This window comes from Phocoena sinus, chromosome 2, assembly GCF_008692025.1.
Source record: "Phocoena sinus isolate mPhoSin1 chromosome 2, mPhoSin1.pri, whole genome shotgun sequence".
NCBI classification, from domain to species: domain Eukaryota; kingdom Metazoa; phylum Chordata; class Mammalia; order Artiodactyla; family Phocoenidae; genus Phocoena; species Phocoena sinus.
In genome coordinates, this window is record NC_045764.1 from 2,890,921 (window position 1) to 2,905,736 (window position 14,816).

The window sequence follows — 14,816 nt, forward strand, 5'->3', positions numbered from 1 at the left end:
CTCAGTGGCCACAGAAGATCTCCTCTGCACACGTAATTTAGTGGGGACCCCTCTCTCGGCCGTGGGGTATTACGTACTGACTCTGGCAATGAAGGGAGGCCCACTTCGCTAAGTAGCCGGTTACAACGTCCATGCTTTACAGGTGTTATACGCTGACCCTTCAAACAACTCTGAGATAGACTATTCTCTTCATTTTCCAGATGAGGAGTCCAGGGCACAGAAAGGTTAAGCGATGGCCCAAAGTCACACAGCCCATTCAGGGCAGGACCGGGTCTCCGTCCTCACCGCTTCCTTAGAAGGCACTCGCCAGCGAGGGCGTTGCTATTCCCTGCATCCCACCCATCCTCCAAATGGTCCAGGCCTCTGGCTCCACTCCTACCAAAAGACCTCGGAAAACATGTCGTGCGCACACGTGAGGAGTGCAGGCCAGGCCCAGAATGCACTGGCTCTGGTTGATGGCGAAGAGGGAGAAGGGAGCTGAAACAGGCCGTCTGCTTGCTTGTGACTCGTTTTGTTTGCTTTGTTTTGTGTTATTGTTGTAAGAATATTCAATATGAGACCTACCCTCTGAACAAGTTTTTAACTGTGCAAAGCATTCTTGTTGACTACAGACACCGTTTCCTTGTGACTTTTTACATAGGAGCAAAAACTGAATTGAAACGTTCGATTCTCATCATCCTTTGACAGAAGCAGCCTGTTTAGGGAAGGTTTCTTTGGGATTTTATTTTGGATTATGATAAGGACTGTCTTGGCCACAGATTTAGGGTTGAGATATCATTTTGTAGGAAGGTCTGTTCAGATAGCCAGAGTCAGGATTTTAGCATCTGGTAGGAAACTGGACCCTCAGCCTCCCCCCTGCTAAATTGACATCCTTTGTGCCCCCCTTCTAACAGTCTCTGAGGGTACTTTCCAGTAGCCTAATAAAATCTTCGCTGTGATAATGTGCTACATACTTATGAAATTAGGGTGATCTGATTAAGAGACATTTGGCCTTGTCTAGGGAGTTAGATGGCACGAGTAGTTTCAGATAACAAAGGTCCTCATTTTGTTCCAGGATGAGTTCAGACTGCTGATTCACTCCAGAACCAGTACACGCTGAACAAGGAAAGGGGCAGAGGGCATCTTAACATCACCTGGTGGCTGGGTCCCTCTCCAGTCAACGGGAGTCCTGAGGACAGAGGTGACGCCGTACCATTACGGCGCTAATGGTGTTATTTTCTTGGGCCATTAGCGTGCGTGACCCAAATCACTGCCAAACGCTCATCGCCCCAGCTCTCTGGGGTTCTCCTGCGTGATGAGCCTGTGAAAATTCACCTCCAACTTCCAAATCAAGTTGTTCCAGGACCCCTGGGGTAAGTGTGTTTCCTCTAATGCTGTCCTGTATGTCAAGAGGTTCTCAGAAAAAGAATGGATACCTAGGAACAGAAGCAAAGAGTGGGGTCGCTTTCTGGAAAGACCCTGCTTGGCTATGCAAAACTCGTACTCAGGGTGTGACCAAGCCAGGGCCGGGGGCTGGGCCAAAGCAGAGGTGGTCCCAGGCCTGGGAGAGGCAGGCAGGAGAGGGGGGCTATTTGAGGGCCGAACCAGGAGGGGTCAGTGGGGTCTGGGTGGAGGGGTCGGGCTGGCAGTAGGTCAGGGACTGACTCTTGGCCCAGGGACTCCACAGAGAGAGGCTGTCAGTGAACTTGAGTTCATACTCTCGTGGGGCACCCTGCTCAGGAGAGGCTCCTAACAAGATCTATCCCAGGCCTGGTGACTGTCCCCCAACAACCCCGCGGGGTCAGGTCCTTGCACTGAGCAGCATGGCTTTTAGAAAACCATCTGTGAAGCTCTGAAGGCCCCGGCGAGGCTCTCCTCAGCCGGAGGGAGAACCACAGGCCTGGTAAGGAAAACCCAGAGGAAGCTGGATGATTCCCTCATCCTTTCCAGAGAGGAGCTAATCTCAGGACAGGACGACCTTGGGTGGACAGGTGATGGCAGGTGCGTCAGGCCCGACAGGAAGACGCCCCCTTCCACAAGCTTTGCTCACCGGGAGCTCCCCAGACCTTCAGCCTCAGGCCCCCCTCCCTCCTGAAGCAGTTCTGACCGGTTCAGCAGGACCTCTAGCCCTGGGGTGGAAGGGAGGAAGCTACTGGATGGGTCTGGAGTTGGTCCTGCCGTCATGGCCCAGCGGCCCTGGGCTTCTGCGGACTTACTCACATCAGATTTCCACGCCTCTAACTTTCTGCGGGGTATTCGGAGAGATTCCCTCAGGTCTGCCTTCTGCCTCAGCCAGAGAGAGACTGTTGTGTTCCAGGTCCATGGAAGTTTTCACCGTAATTATGATTCTCATGTTTATCATTTCTGTTTGGTTCTTTTTCAAACCTTTGCTGTTATTCATTTCTTCTTTCCTAATGGAAAATGCTAAAAATGCTCACTTTATAGTCTCTTTCAGTCGTCTTCAGGTTTTGTTTCTCCCATGGTGGTTCAGCTGTGTGTGTGTGCGTGTGTGTGTGTGTGTAATCTTCTTGTATAAGCTCATCCTCAGTGGAGAGCATCCTCTGGGAGGCTGTGTGCCATGGGCTGAGATCCGTGCCCTGGTTCTGTATCCACTGGGCATCTGGCATTCTCCAGTTTGGACCATATTTTCTGCAGCTGGAGAGTCCCAATCCCATGTGTCATGTAAATTCAGATTCCACCCCTGAATATGAAGTGCAAGATTGGCTCTTCATTTTTTTTTTGGCGGTATGCGGGCCTCTCACTGCTGTGGCCTCTCCCGTTGCGGACCACAGGCTCCGGACGCGCAGGCTCAGCGGCCATGGCTCACGGGCCCAGCCGCTCCGCGGCATGTGGGATCTTCCCGGACCGGGGCACGAACCCGTGTCCCCTGCATCGGCAGGCGGACTCTCAACCACTGCGCCACCAGGGAAGCCCTTGGCAGTTAATTTTATTCACAGTAGACATTCTTTCCTACTCAGAGCTCTGAACAGGGCACAGCGCTTTCGTAATACCTGTCTGGGCCATTGGATGGAGTTTCCTGGACCCCTTCTCATAAACCAGCAGCCCTTCAAGAGTCCTGGCTTTCAGCGGAAACCTCTCCTCCTTCTACTTTTGAGTAGCCTCAGGGCCACGTTTCTTATCTGTGCACGGGATTGCATTCTAGCCATGTGGCTTCAGCTCAAGTGGACCACATTCTGATTTGAATTCACTTTGCCTCTGGCGTATGAGAGTTTCCATTTCTGTCTTTAAAAAGTCAACTTGCATTAAACACAAATTTTTTAAAGATTCTGTTCCATCCAGGATCTCACTGTATTTGCGCCTGAAGGAGGGGATGAGTCAACACGCTCCACCACGTTGCCAGAAGGCGAGCCCACGTACCAGCCTCTGGGGGTTGAATTTCACCTTCCGCGTGTCAGTCACTGATGGAGGGCTTGCTCTGAGCTAGCCGCTAACCTGTCTACTACACCGCTGTCCGCTAACTTTGAGCGTCACTGCTCCTGGGACCTCTGATGCTGAATTCACGCCACTGGTTATATTGTGCATACACACGTGTTGACCGAATCGTGACTACTTTTCCCTTCCCCGCTCGAACACTTCTGGTGGCCAGCTAACTTCCCTCCGGAGGGCCAGCCACTGAGGGCACATGTGAAGAAAGGAACTTGGTTGATGAGAGCTTCTTTATTCTTCCTTCAGGTAGGCTGGCTGGACAAGAATCTTTCACCATCTAGAATCCTGTCACTTGGCCGGGGGAGGGGGGGGTCACAAATCCCTTCGGGGATCTGAAGAAAACGGTGCATCCTGTCCTGAGAAAAAAACGTACATGCACAGAAACTAGTGCGTGAATTTCAGAGCTTCGTTAACCCCCTGAATTCCACGTTAAGAACTTCTGCTTTGGGGGCTGGTTGTTCTTTGGTGAATGGGAACCTCGAGTTTTCTAGCCTTATTCAAATCAACTCTAGTGAAAAGCCTCCTTAAAATGAGACCCTATGACATAATAACAATCTTTCCGTTTTTCACTCCTTTGACGCCATCTTTCTAAAATTTATTTACTTATTTTTATTTTCGGCTGCGTTGGGCCTTCGTTGCTGTGTGCGGGCGTTCTTTAGTTGCGTCGAGCTGGGGCTACTCTTCATTGCGGTGCGCAGGCTTCTCACTGCGGCAGCTTCTCTTGTTGCGGAGCACGGGCTCTAGATGTGCGGGCTTCGGTAGTTGTGGCATGCAGGCTCAGTAGCTGTGGCTCGCGGGCTCTAGAGCGCAGGCTCAGTAGTTGTGGTGCACGGGCTTAGTTGCTCCGCGGCATGTGGGATCTTCCCAGACCAGGGTCGAACCCGTGTCCCCTGCATTGGCGGGTGGATTCTCAACCACTGCGCCACCAGGGAAGCCCTTGATGCCATCTTGAAACATAACAATGGCACACCAGAGTAGTGTCAATAATTAGTGACAATCTCCCATAAAAATCTCTCCTTCGAAGTACTTTTTATTAAATAATTGATGTTACCAGAGCATCATTTCCTCAAATACCACTTTCTGATTCAAACCTATGCCACCTACAGGGCAGAAGCAGCTTCATGAAATCAGACAGACTGATACAGCATGGTAGAAATAAAGCTGGATTCTACATTCAATGTCTAGATTTGGGATCTTCGCTTTGAACCATCTCGTGACTTTGGGAAATTCCCAATCTTCCCGGGTTTCTTTTTCCTTATCTGTGAAGTGAGGAATCTGGACTAGATCAGAGGTTAACAAACTAAAAGCCACCAGCAAATTCTGCCGATCGCCTGTTTTTATCAATAAAGTTTTGTTGGAATACAGCCATGCTCGTTTGTTCCTGTATTACCTGTGGCCGCTTTCCTGCCACAAGGCAAGAGCCGAGTAGTTGTGACGGAGACCATATGGCCCACAAAGGTGGAAATAGTTACTCTCTGCCCCTTTACAGAAAAGTTTGCCAGCCCCTGACCAAATGGTCCCCGCCCCCATTCCATCTCTTGACGATGCTCCGAGGCAGAGAATGCAACCCAGGCACATGCAAGGGCACAGGTGGAGTAGAAGCAAAAGACGGATGCGTCAAGACAAATCACATTCTTCTGTTGACGCAGCTTCCTCAATCACTGCTGCTTATGGAAGTGTAATAAGTTGTCAGGTGGAACTACTTAAAACAATCAGACTCCATGTGGGCTCTAAATGGCTTCATCACCCAGACACTGGCGATTCAGAAAGACCTTCTTCCAGCCTATCCGAATCAGTGAGGATTTAAAACATTACTCTGGTAATATACATTAATAAACACAATTAGGTCTAGGAATAATGGACAGGATAACGAATACAATCCCTTTTGCCCGAGGCAAATCCTGTTTTGAAATGCCCAAGAGCATAGAACAACCCCTTCTGAGGCGGATGTCAAGGGCGGGGTTCCCCTAACCGTGAACTTTCTGGGTGGAATATTCAGGAAACTAATAATATATTTTGATGATCCGTGTGTCCAAACATCGTGAAGCTGAGAAGTCGCTGTGCCATAGGGCATGGCTGTAGTGGCCCACAGCCCAGAGGCTAGGGTTTCCCACCAAGTCAGACTTCCAAACAATCTCATTAGCTTGGGACGCATCTTTTTTTTTTTTTTTAACATCTTTATTGGAGTATAATTGCTTTACAATGGTGTGTTAGTTTCTGCTGTATAACAAAGTGAATCAGCTATACATATACCTATGTCCCCATATCCCCTCCCTCTTGCGTCTCCCTCCCACCCTCCCTGTCCCACCCCTCTAGGTGGTCACAAAGCACCGAGCTGATCTCCCTGTGCTATGCGGCTGCTTCCCACTGGCTATCTATTTTACATTTGGTAGTGTATATATGTCCATGCCACTCTCTCACTTGTCCCTTCCCCGTGTCCTCAAGTCCATTCTCTACGTCTGTGTCTTTATTCCTGTCCTGCCCCTAGGTTCATCAGAACCATTTTTTTTTTAGATTCCATGTATATGTGTTAGCATACGGTATTTGTTTTTCTCTTTCTGACTTACTTCACTCTGTATGACAGAGTCTAGGTCCATCCACCTCACTACAAATAACTCAATTTCATTTCTTTTTATGGCTGAGTAATATTCCATTGTACATATGTGCCACATCTTCTTTATCCATTCATCTGTCGATGGACACTTAGGTTGCTTCCATGTCCTGGATTTTTAAAATTGACTCTCCTGTTCCTTTTCTCTTCATTCATCTGAGGAGGAATTATTTGAACTAAGTAGCAAGAAGCGTTTTTTCTGAAATTAACGTATTTGAAAGCACTAAACTGAAAACTAAGACAGGGACCAGTCCCACAGATGCTTAAAATTCCAGGTCCAGAGGAGCAGGAAAATCTCCTATCATCGATGCATTTTACCTTATGCTTTCAATCTACCTGAACCATCAGACTGCTATCTCCCTTTCTCTTCCAACAGCATCTTTGCATACAGCCACTTTTGTGTCTTGGTGCAGTGGAAATAGCATATTATGTGGGCCTTTTCTTAACTGACGCTGAGAAGTGATTTCCAAACAGCTCTGAGTTCAACATTGCTAATTATTAGAGAAATGCAAATCAAAACTACAATGAGGTACCATCTCACACCGGTCGGAATGGCCATCATTAAAAAGTCTACAAATAACAAGTGCTGGAGAGGGTGTGGAGAAAAGGGAACCCTCCTACACCGCTGGTGGGAATGTAAGCTGGTGCAGCCACTGTGGGGAACAGTATGGAGGTTCCTCAGAAAATGAAAAATAGAGTTGCCATATGATCCAGCAATCCCACTCCTGGACATAAATCAGGACAAGCCTATAATTCAAAAAGTGACATGCACCCCAATGTTCATAGCAGCACTATTTACAATAGCCAAGACATGGAAACAACCTAAATGTCCATCAACAGATGAATGGATAAAGAAGATGTGATACATGTAAAGAAGATGTGATACACCTTTGGAATACTACTCAACCGTAACAAGAGAAAGAAATAATGCCATTTTCAGCAAAATGGATGCAACTAGAGATTATAAATACTAAGTGAAGTAGGTCAGAAAGAGAAAGACAAATACCATATGATATCACTTATACGTGGAATCTAAACTGTGACACAAATGAACCTATCTGTGAAACAGAAACAGAATCACAGACGTAGAGAAGAGACGGGTGGTTGCCAAAGGAGAGGGGGTTGGGGGAGGGATGGAGTGGGAGCACGGGATTAGCAGATGCCAAGTAGTACATACAGGATGGATAAACAACATCCTATATTGTTGGAAGGTCCTACTGCAGAGCACAGGGAACTATATTCAATATCCTGTGATAAACCATAATGGAAAAGAATATGAAAAAGAATGTATGTATGTATAACTGAATCACTTTGCAGTATGCAGTGATTAAGACAACACTGCAAATCAACTATCCTTCAATTAAAAAAAAAAAACCAGCTTTGAAAAATCTCTCTCATCCGCCATTTTGTTCTCTTGGTGGCAACTGGAATAAATTGCCCCAAATGATAGGACACAGGTGATGTCAAAGGACGTAGTGTTTGAATCCCCCTCCACTTCCTCAAAATCATAGGGGATTTGGACCCCAACCCAGCTGGTGTGGTTCCTCGGGGTCATGGCTAGAGCTGGGAGCATCAACTCAAGCTCCCAGAGCTGCCCAAGCTGGAGGGTGAACAAGAGAGAAGCCAAGTTACTCCCCAGGAGCACGAAGAGACCTCTGTGCACCTTGGATCTGAGGTTATCTGGGCACAGACTCCCAGCCATGGCCATCTGCAGAGTCCCTGGTGAGCCTCACAGCTGCTGCCCTGGATCAGGAATTTACATTCCGCTCCCTCGTAGCTACCACAGGAAATGTGACCTCATCACACACATTCTTCATTTTTGGTGTTCTCCTTCTGGAAGATTCCAAGCATCATTTCATGCCCCACACACAGCCTTCCTCTGCCTTCCTGCTTCCGCTCTGCTTTAACTCTGCTCCCCAGACTTACGCTGTCTTCCAAAAGGACTCCGGTCCCTGGCGGTCTCTTAACTCATCTTTCTCATGGGTTGTGGCTCCATCTTTTGCTCCCCTCCCCCCAGCCTGCCTCACCACTCATTCTGGCTGAAAAAACAATTCTCCATCATGCTTGTCACTTGGAAGCAAAACCAACTGGGGAATTGTCTAGAAGGAGAGCTTAAGCTGCTCACAGCTTTTTGGGGTGGGGCAAGAAGCTAGGACGCGGGTCACAGATGGGGAGCAGAGTGGCCGCGGGACTTCATGGCAGCTCAGCCTGTTCAGGACTTACTAACTTCTACAGTCAACACAGACAGAGACAAAAGAAGAACCGAGTTGGTGTTATCCGCATCGCAATCCGTCACTTTGCTACCCTTGAATTCCTCTCTTTTCCCTAGTAAAGAAATGCATGCATTGCCTTGTTTGGCCCAGGAACACTGGTCTTGCCCATAGCCCTGCTCTGAAGTTCTTCGTTCCAGGGTTTACCTCTGTTCAGATCTTGGTTCTATATTTTGCTTTACTGTTTATGTTTTCTTACTCAACTTCCCGGTCTAAACCCTGTGAAGTTCAACTCCAGCCAATTACAGTTGTAATACTTTCTAAATTAAGTGCTGGCAATTCCCAAAGTACAAACACCAAATTTATGAATGTCCCTTACACCCAAAGGGCTGCCCCTTCCTGCTTGTGGGTGGCGTTATCAGAACCGCGGGAGAGAATTCCTGTTCTCTGTGAAGTTTTGGCAGTGGGGGGAGAGTTCCTCTCGTCCAGCTTTTTGAGTTGGAGTAATTTCCCATAGAAACCGTTGCACATGGTAGTCTAGCTCCCAGAGCAGCCCACAAAAATGGCCTGCTTAATCCATAAGGCAGCTGGAAAAGAGTGAAAAAAAACGCAGCTGATAAAAGATGCTTTTGTTAATGTGTACTTGTTCATTTCCATTAGGGTGACATTTACACAGCCACATTTATGGGAAAATGTTTGCCTTCCAAAGACTGATTTACAAACAAACTCTTGGAAGAAAATGTCTCATCTAAATTTAGAACTTCCTAGATTAGCTCTCGGTTTTCAGCACGTATTTTTCCTTTCATTTGCACAAGTCATCTGGGTACGGGTTTACTGAGGCCGCCTCTGCAGGCAAACCAAAACCATGACGGGGCACCTGTCCGGAGTCAGACACCCAGGTGCCCAGGGGCCAAGGAAAAAGGAGCCTCTGTAATCAAGAAGGGAGTTTGTTTTCAACTTGGACTGGATTTTTCTGGATTCGTTTAAAATACTGTCATCACTCTGCCTGTGTAGAACTCACGTCAGATAGATTTTGCTAAGTAAATTCTGCCTTTGTACCTTCTCAATTATCTGATTTGTTGTGAATATGAATTTTCCTTTAAAAAAAAAAAGCTGAATAGTACAAAACACAACTTCCTAATTGGCCTATCAGAGAGTAGTTCTTTGTAGTCACGTGGAATTAATGTACATTGGTTGGATTTGCCCAGAATGCTTTGCTCCTGCAGTCAGTGACCATAGGAGAATGTGGGCTTGGGACCTTTCTTCTGGTGGGTTCACCTGAAGGATGGAGCTGTTTCTTGAGTCCAGTTAACCGTACCTGAAAAGGTTTCCTAGTGAATGTTGCTCTCAAGACACAGCCGGGCTCCCGGGCCAGGTGCTCTGAGGGTCCTCGCTTTCTACACCAACTCGCTAAACAGTCAAGGTGTGCCTGCCACTGCCACTGTAGCTCTTTTGTTCAGCGGGCTTGTAAGTGGCACTTTATTTAAGCCACAATGACTGGTAGAGAGGGCATTTCCTGATACTTAATGACCAACTGGAGGAACTGTGGGCCTCAGGCAATGCATATAATATGCTATTAAACTCTGAAATTTAAGAATGTAAAGAAAAAATAATTACCTTCTTATGCATGTTACCATGGATACTAAGAATTGTTTATAGTTTTAGTCTTTTCCTAGAGGTTAAAGTCTAGTTGGGCAACCAGTAGGGAGGAAGAACTTCAGGCTCAATTTCCACTCACTTTACAATGTCTGACATTACCTAGTTAGTGTACGTTTCTTCAAGAAGGCGCACATCACCCCCGAAACAGGATATGTAACGAGTGATATGGATTGCCATAATAAGTATTCATATTTTATTGAACAGTTCGGCAATCAGTATACAAAATCAGCTAACCTTGTAGAGGATCACGTTCTGTTTCCCCAGAGTGGCAGTAACTTTCATACCATTCTTTCCCCCCCCCACAAGAATGAACCATTTTTCAGTCTTCAGACTGCATGCACATATTTTATGCATTAGTTCCAGAAACACTTTTTCAGTCGGATCTATTATTATAGGGCATAACTCAGAGATTAACATTTAAGCATGAAGGAGTAAATACACAGAGAAGCACCTGATACTCTGTCATTTACATGGCAGCTATCGGTTCTATACTTTTGTGAAGCTTGGAACACTTTCTCTTTCCGAAGTCTTAGGGAAAGATAGGACGGAATTAAATCAGTCTCACAACACTGCGGAAGTGCTGGCCCAGATTAATACCACGAACTCCTCATCTACTCTAGGGATAAAGGAACTCAGGAAAATTTAGAGACTGACTTTTAGCTACAACTCCAAACTTTCTCCCACAAATATTTTCCCCACCGTTCTTAGCACGATTTATCTGCTTTTCTTTTTTCTATCATAATCAAATATTTAATCCGGGAATATCGTTCATTTATTTATTTATTTATTTATTTATCACAAGCCAGATCACAAAAGCCTGCACATGAAAAAGCCAAGTTCCCCTTTGGAGAAGTCTGTCTGCTAAGGAGTCAGGCATGTAACGTAAATCACAGTTGACCCTAAAGCAACACAGGTTTGAACTGTGCAGGTTCACTTATCTGCGGATTTGTTTCCATGAATATTAGAGTACTGGAGATTCAGGACAGCTTCTCAGAGGAGGTGACATCTACTTTAGATGTGAACTGTAAAGCCCTATACATAATTATAAAGTTGTTATTATTAGTTTCCTTAACTATTCTCCTATAGGAATACAAAGATGGATAAATTCTTAAAGAGACTATAACTCAGTGGGGAGTCAAATATAAAAATTTGATAGTGGTTATAAAGCCCATTTTAATACACTTCCCCTCCAGATTTCCCCCCAAATATTCATATCTATAAACAGTGCTAAATTTACATACAGAACTATGTCTTGATGGGAGGGAGGGTAGGAGTCTCTGGAAAAGGAGGTGCACACCTCCCATGGTGTTCATTTCCACACTGGAATGCAATGCACAAGCTCTACATTTCCTGTCTTTATAAAAACACCTGAGGAGAATCCTCACACCTTTCTTTGAACGATTTTTATCTGTAGACATCCAGCTCACACTCTGTGCCGGTGTGATTTATCTGGGTCCCGAGAATCAGACTGTACAAGCCAGAAGCGTAAGCTCTGCACAGGAGGGAAATAAGGGAATCAGAAGAGAGTTCATTAGGGAAGGCTGTCCCCTTGGGTTTGAGCAAAACCTTTGGGGATGTAACGAACATAAATTCACAGTGAAAGGCTAGCATGGACTCAAGTGGCCAGACAGTATCCAGCCAGTCCTTGGGGGTTACAGAAAGCAGATCAGCTTCCCTGGCACAGAAGGGCTGGCTGGCTGGGAAGTAAGGAGAACTTAGATTAAAACGATAAGTGCAGGGGGACTTCCCTGGTGGTGCAGTGGTTAAGAATCCGCCTGCCAATGCAGGGGACACGGGTTCGAGCCCGGGAAGATCGCACATGCCACAGAGCAACTAAGCCCGCGCGCCACAACTACTGAAACCTGAGCACCTAGAGCCCATGCTCCGCAACAAGAGAAGCCACCGCAATGAGAAGCCCGTGCGCTGCAACGAAGAGTGGCCCCCGCTCGCTGCAACGAGAGAAAGCCTGCGTGCAGCAACGAAGACCCAACGCAGCCAAAAATAAATTAAAGAAAGAAAGAAAGATTTAAAAAAAAAAAAAAAGATAAGTGCAGGAAGGGGAACAGATGTCAAATGGCCCCTGTCGCTAGCTTGAGGAGTGTGGATGGATTGATCAATTCCTACTGTCCTCAGGACTCTGGGTCACCTTCCCTGATCTCCACCCCTAGCCTCACAGCACTTAAAAATGCTGTACTGAAGTGATCTGTTTAAACATCAGTCTCTCCACTTTCCCCGCGTCCCCAACTCTGATCTCTTGCCATCCATGCAGTCACTCCGCCCTATGGTGCGTTCAGAGCCCAGCCGGGAGACTGCCAGGGTTGCTGCTTGAACCTGAAGCAGACTTCATTCATCCATCCAAGAGTAGCCGAGGGTCACCTGTGCCAGCACTGTTCTAGCAGCCAAGGAAACAGTGGTGAAAAACATAAACCATGTCCCTGATCGTCTGGAACACACAGGCCACAAGGAACCATTCTAGACACGTATGCACAGCAAACCTGGAGAAAGTAAGGAAGATTGTTTTGGATGCGAGTCAAGTCAGAGACTTCAGCTGGGGGCTGCTGCCTTATTCCACCTGGGACCATGTGAGGAGCTAAATCCGGCTTGACGAGAGGGCATAGATGGTCCATACAATGGCCCATCAGAGCTGGAAATGACAGAGGTGCCAATACTGGAAAAGTCTACTATCGTGTTCAACACTGGCTTTTTCAATGGAAAAGTCCAAGGGAAAGGACAAACACAAGTACAACTGCAAGTATGTTGGCATCCAAATGTACATTGATGAGGCCAACAGGAGGACTGGGTTCAATATTCCCATAGACCATCTCCCTGGGAGACGGCCTCACCTCACTGAGAAACTACAGGGCCCAGCAGAAGCAAGCTCTGACACAGGCTCTGACAGCACCTGGGCTCATCACTCCCCTGAACTGTTCCGTTCTCCTGGCCTCTCCTGTCCGGTCCACCCGCCGCTCCCGGCCTCTGCCGCCCCTGTGACGGTGGGAGTGCAGCACACGTGGCAACCCTCAAAGCTGGGGAGCGTGAGGGGGTTCATTCTCACAGTCCTCCTAACCAGAGATGTTTAGAGCCGATAGGATCGTGCAAACCATGAAGAGCAGAGCTGCGGATGGAGGAAGGTGGGGAGGGAAGATGGGAGGTGGGGCTCACCGGGACCATGTATAAGGTCAGCATCCCTCGATGAATTAGCCCTCATGCCCCTTCCAGTAAAAGATCTGAGAAGCTTGACATCAAGTGGAAAAGCCAGTTTGCTTGCCTCAGAAGGATCGTGTGAAAAGGGGAGAAGTTCTCAGTTCTTTACTCAAGCCCTAAGAAGAGGTGAGGACTTCCCTGGTGGCGCAGTGGTTAACAATCCGCCTGCCAATTCAGGGGACACGGGTTCGAGCCCTGGTCCGGGAAGATCCCACATGGCGCGGAGCAACTAAGCCCGTGCGCCACAACTACTGAGCCTGCGCTCTAGAGCCCGTGAGCCACAACTACTGAGCCCACGTGCCACAACTACTGAAGCCCACAGGCCTAGAGCCCGCGCTCCGCAACAAGAGAAGCCCCGGCTCGCCACAACTAGAGAAAGCCTGCGTGCAGGCTTTCTAATGGGTCTTTCTAACAAAGACCCAATGCAGCCAAAAACTGATTAATTAATTTAAGGAAAAAAAAAAAAAAAAAAGAAGAGGTGAGCCCAGCTTCCACAGCATCCTTGTCAGAACCAGCCTGTGGACACGGCCATTCAGGCTCATCACATGTATCAGCGGTGATCGCGTGTGCATTTTCTTTATACCGGTCCCCTCTGTGATGCTGAGGCTGTACAGGAGAATAGGCAGTGGAGTGTGGAATTAGTATAATCAGTGCTGAGTTGTACGCACTTGTCGGAGAAGGTTTCTAAACTACTTCCTCAGATCAATAACTTTCGGTCATGAAAGAACTCAGAGGAACCACCTGTTCTTTTCCCAAAGGATCCCAAATGGGATGAGACATTTCTTGCGGATGAGACGAGAGCCGAACTTGAAGGGTCGAGGAAGAAAAACGTGCCTTGCTGATTTGTCCAGGCACTCAGACCTAAGTGGACTCGTGTGCAAACAGATGGCAGGTTGGGACACCGATTCTACCTTTCGGATCAACCCTGAGTTCCCCAACACCTCCACAGAGTTCACAGAGCTGCTCTTGGGTAAATACGGAGTCATGACTCAAGAAAATATTCAGAGAGCTTTACAAAAATTAATGTTTTTAAGTTTCTGCAGTTGCCCACTGAATGCGAACCTTGGCACATATCTGAATTATATTACACATCTACCTTATCGGTACGGTTCAGTTTCAAGAACTGACTGAACAAGCCGTACATGCAAAGGAGGCACAGAACCTTAGGACTCCGCACATGAATATATGAGTCCACAAAGGTCCTACGGTTTCTGACCATGTATCAGAACTCTAGGGAATGTTTGCATCTACTTAGCTCTGTGAAAATGCGTTCTCTTTTATGAAATGGCTAAAATCCAAACTGAGAATCGCAAGCAGAGTTGGAGATCTGGCATCTGAAGTGAGGTGTGTCCAGACTGCAAGTATTTAGGAACTCTCAGAAAGAGTCCCCTTTGCTCCCTGTATGTATATCTTAACCAAAATCAATTAGCAGCTAAAAAAAAAAAAAAAAAAAAAAAATCAATTGACAACTAGCAAGACGTTCATAATTACAGTTTGGTATTAATAAGATGGAGTACTTTTCATAACCCAAGTTTTGTCGTTCATTGGCCTCACCGGCCTATGAATACAAATGATCTCATCTGGTCACGACCCAAGTTTCACGGGCTGTTGTAGGTCGTGTTCCCAGGGAAGTAGCTGATCGAGGACTGCTCTCAGGATCAATACTTGCGAAGGGAAAGGAGGAAGCAGAATTAGACAAAGGGACA

At 47.0% G+C, this 14,816-nt stretch overlaps 1 long non-coding RNA gene across 1 annotated transcript in view; it reads right to left on the reverse strand.

The window, feature by feature from the left end:
* Positions 1–8,736: 8,736 nt before the first annotated feature.
* LOC116749887 overlaps positions 8,737–14,816 on the reverse strand; it is a 149,413-nt gene continuing 143,333 nt past the window's right edge. The window contains exon 10 of the long non-coding RNA XR_004348723.1: positions 8,737–8,834. This is a non-coding gene — a long non-coding RNA (uncharacterized LOC116749887). The remainder of the gene's footprint in view (positions 8,835–14,816) is intronic.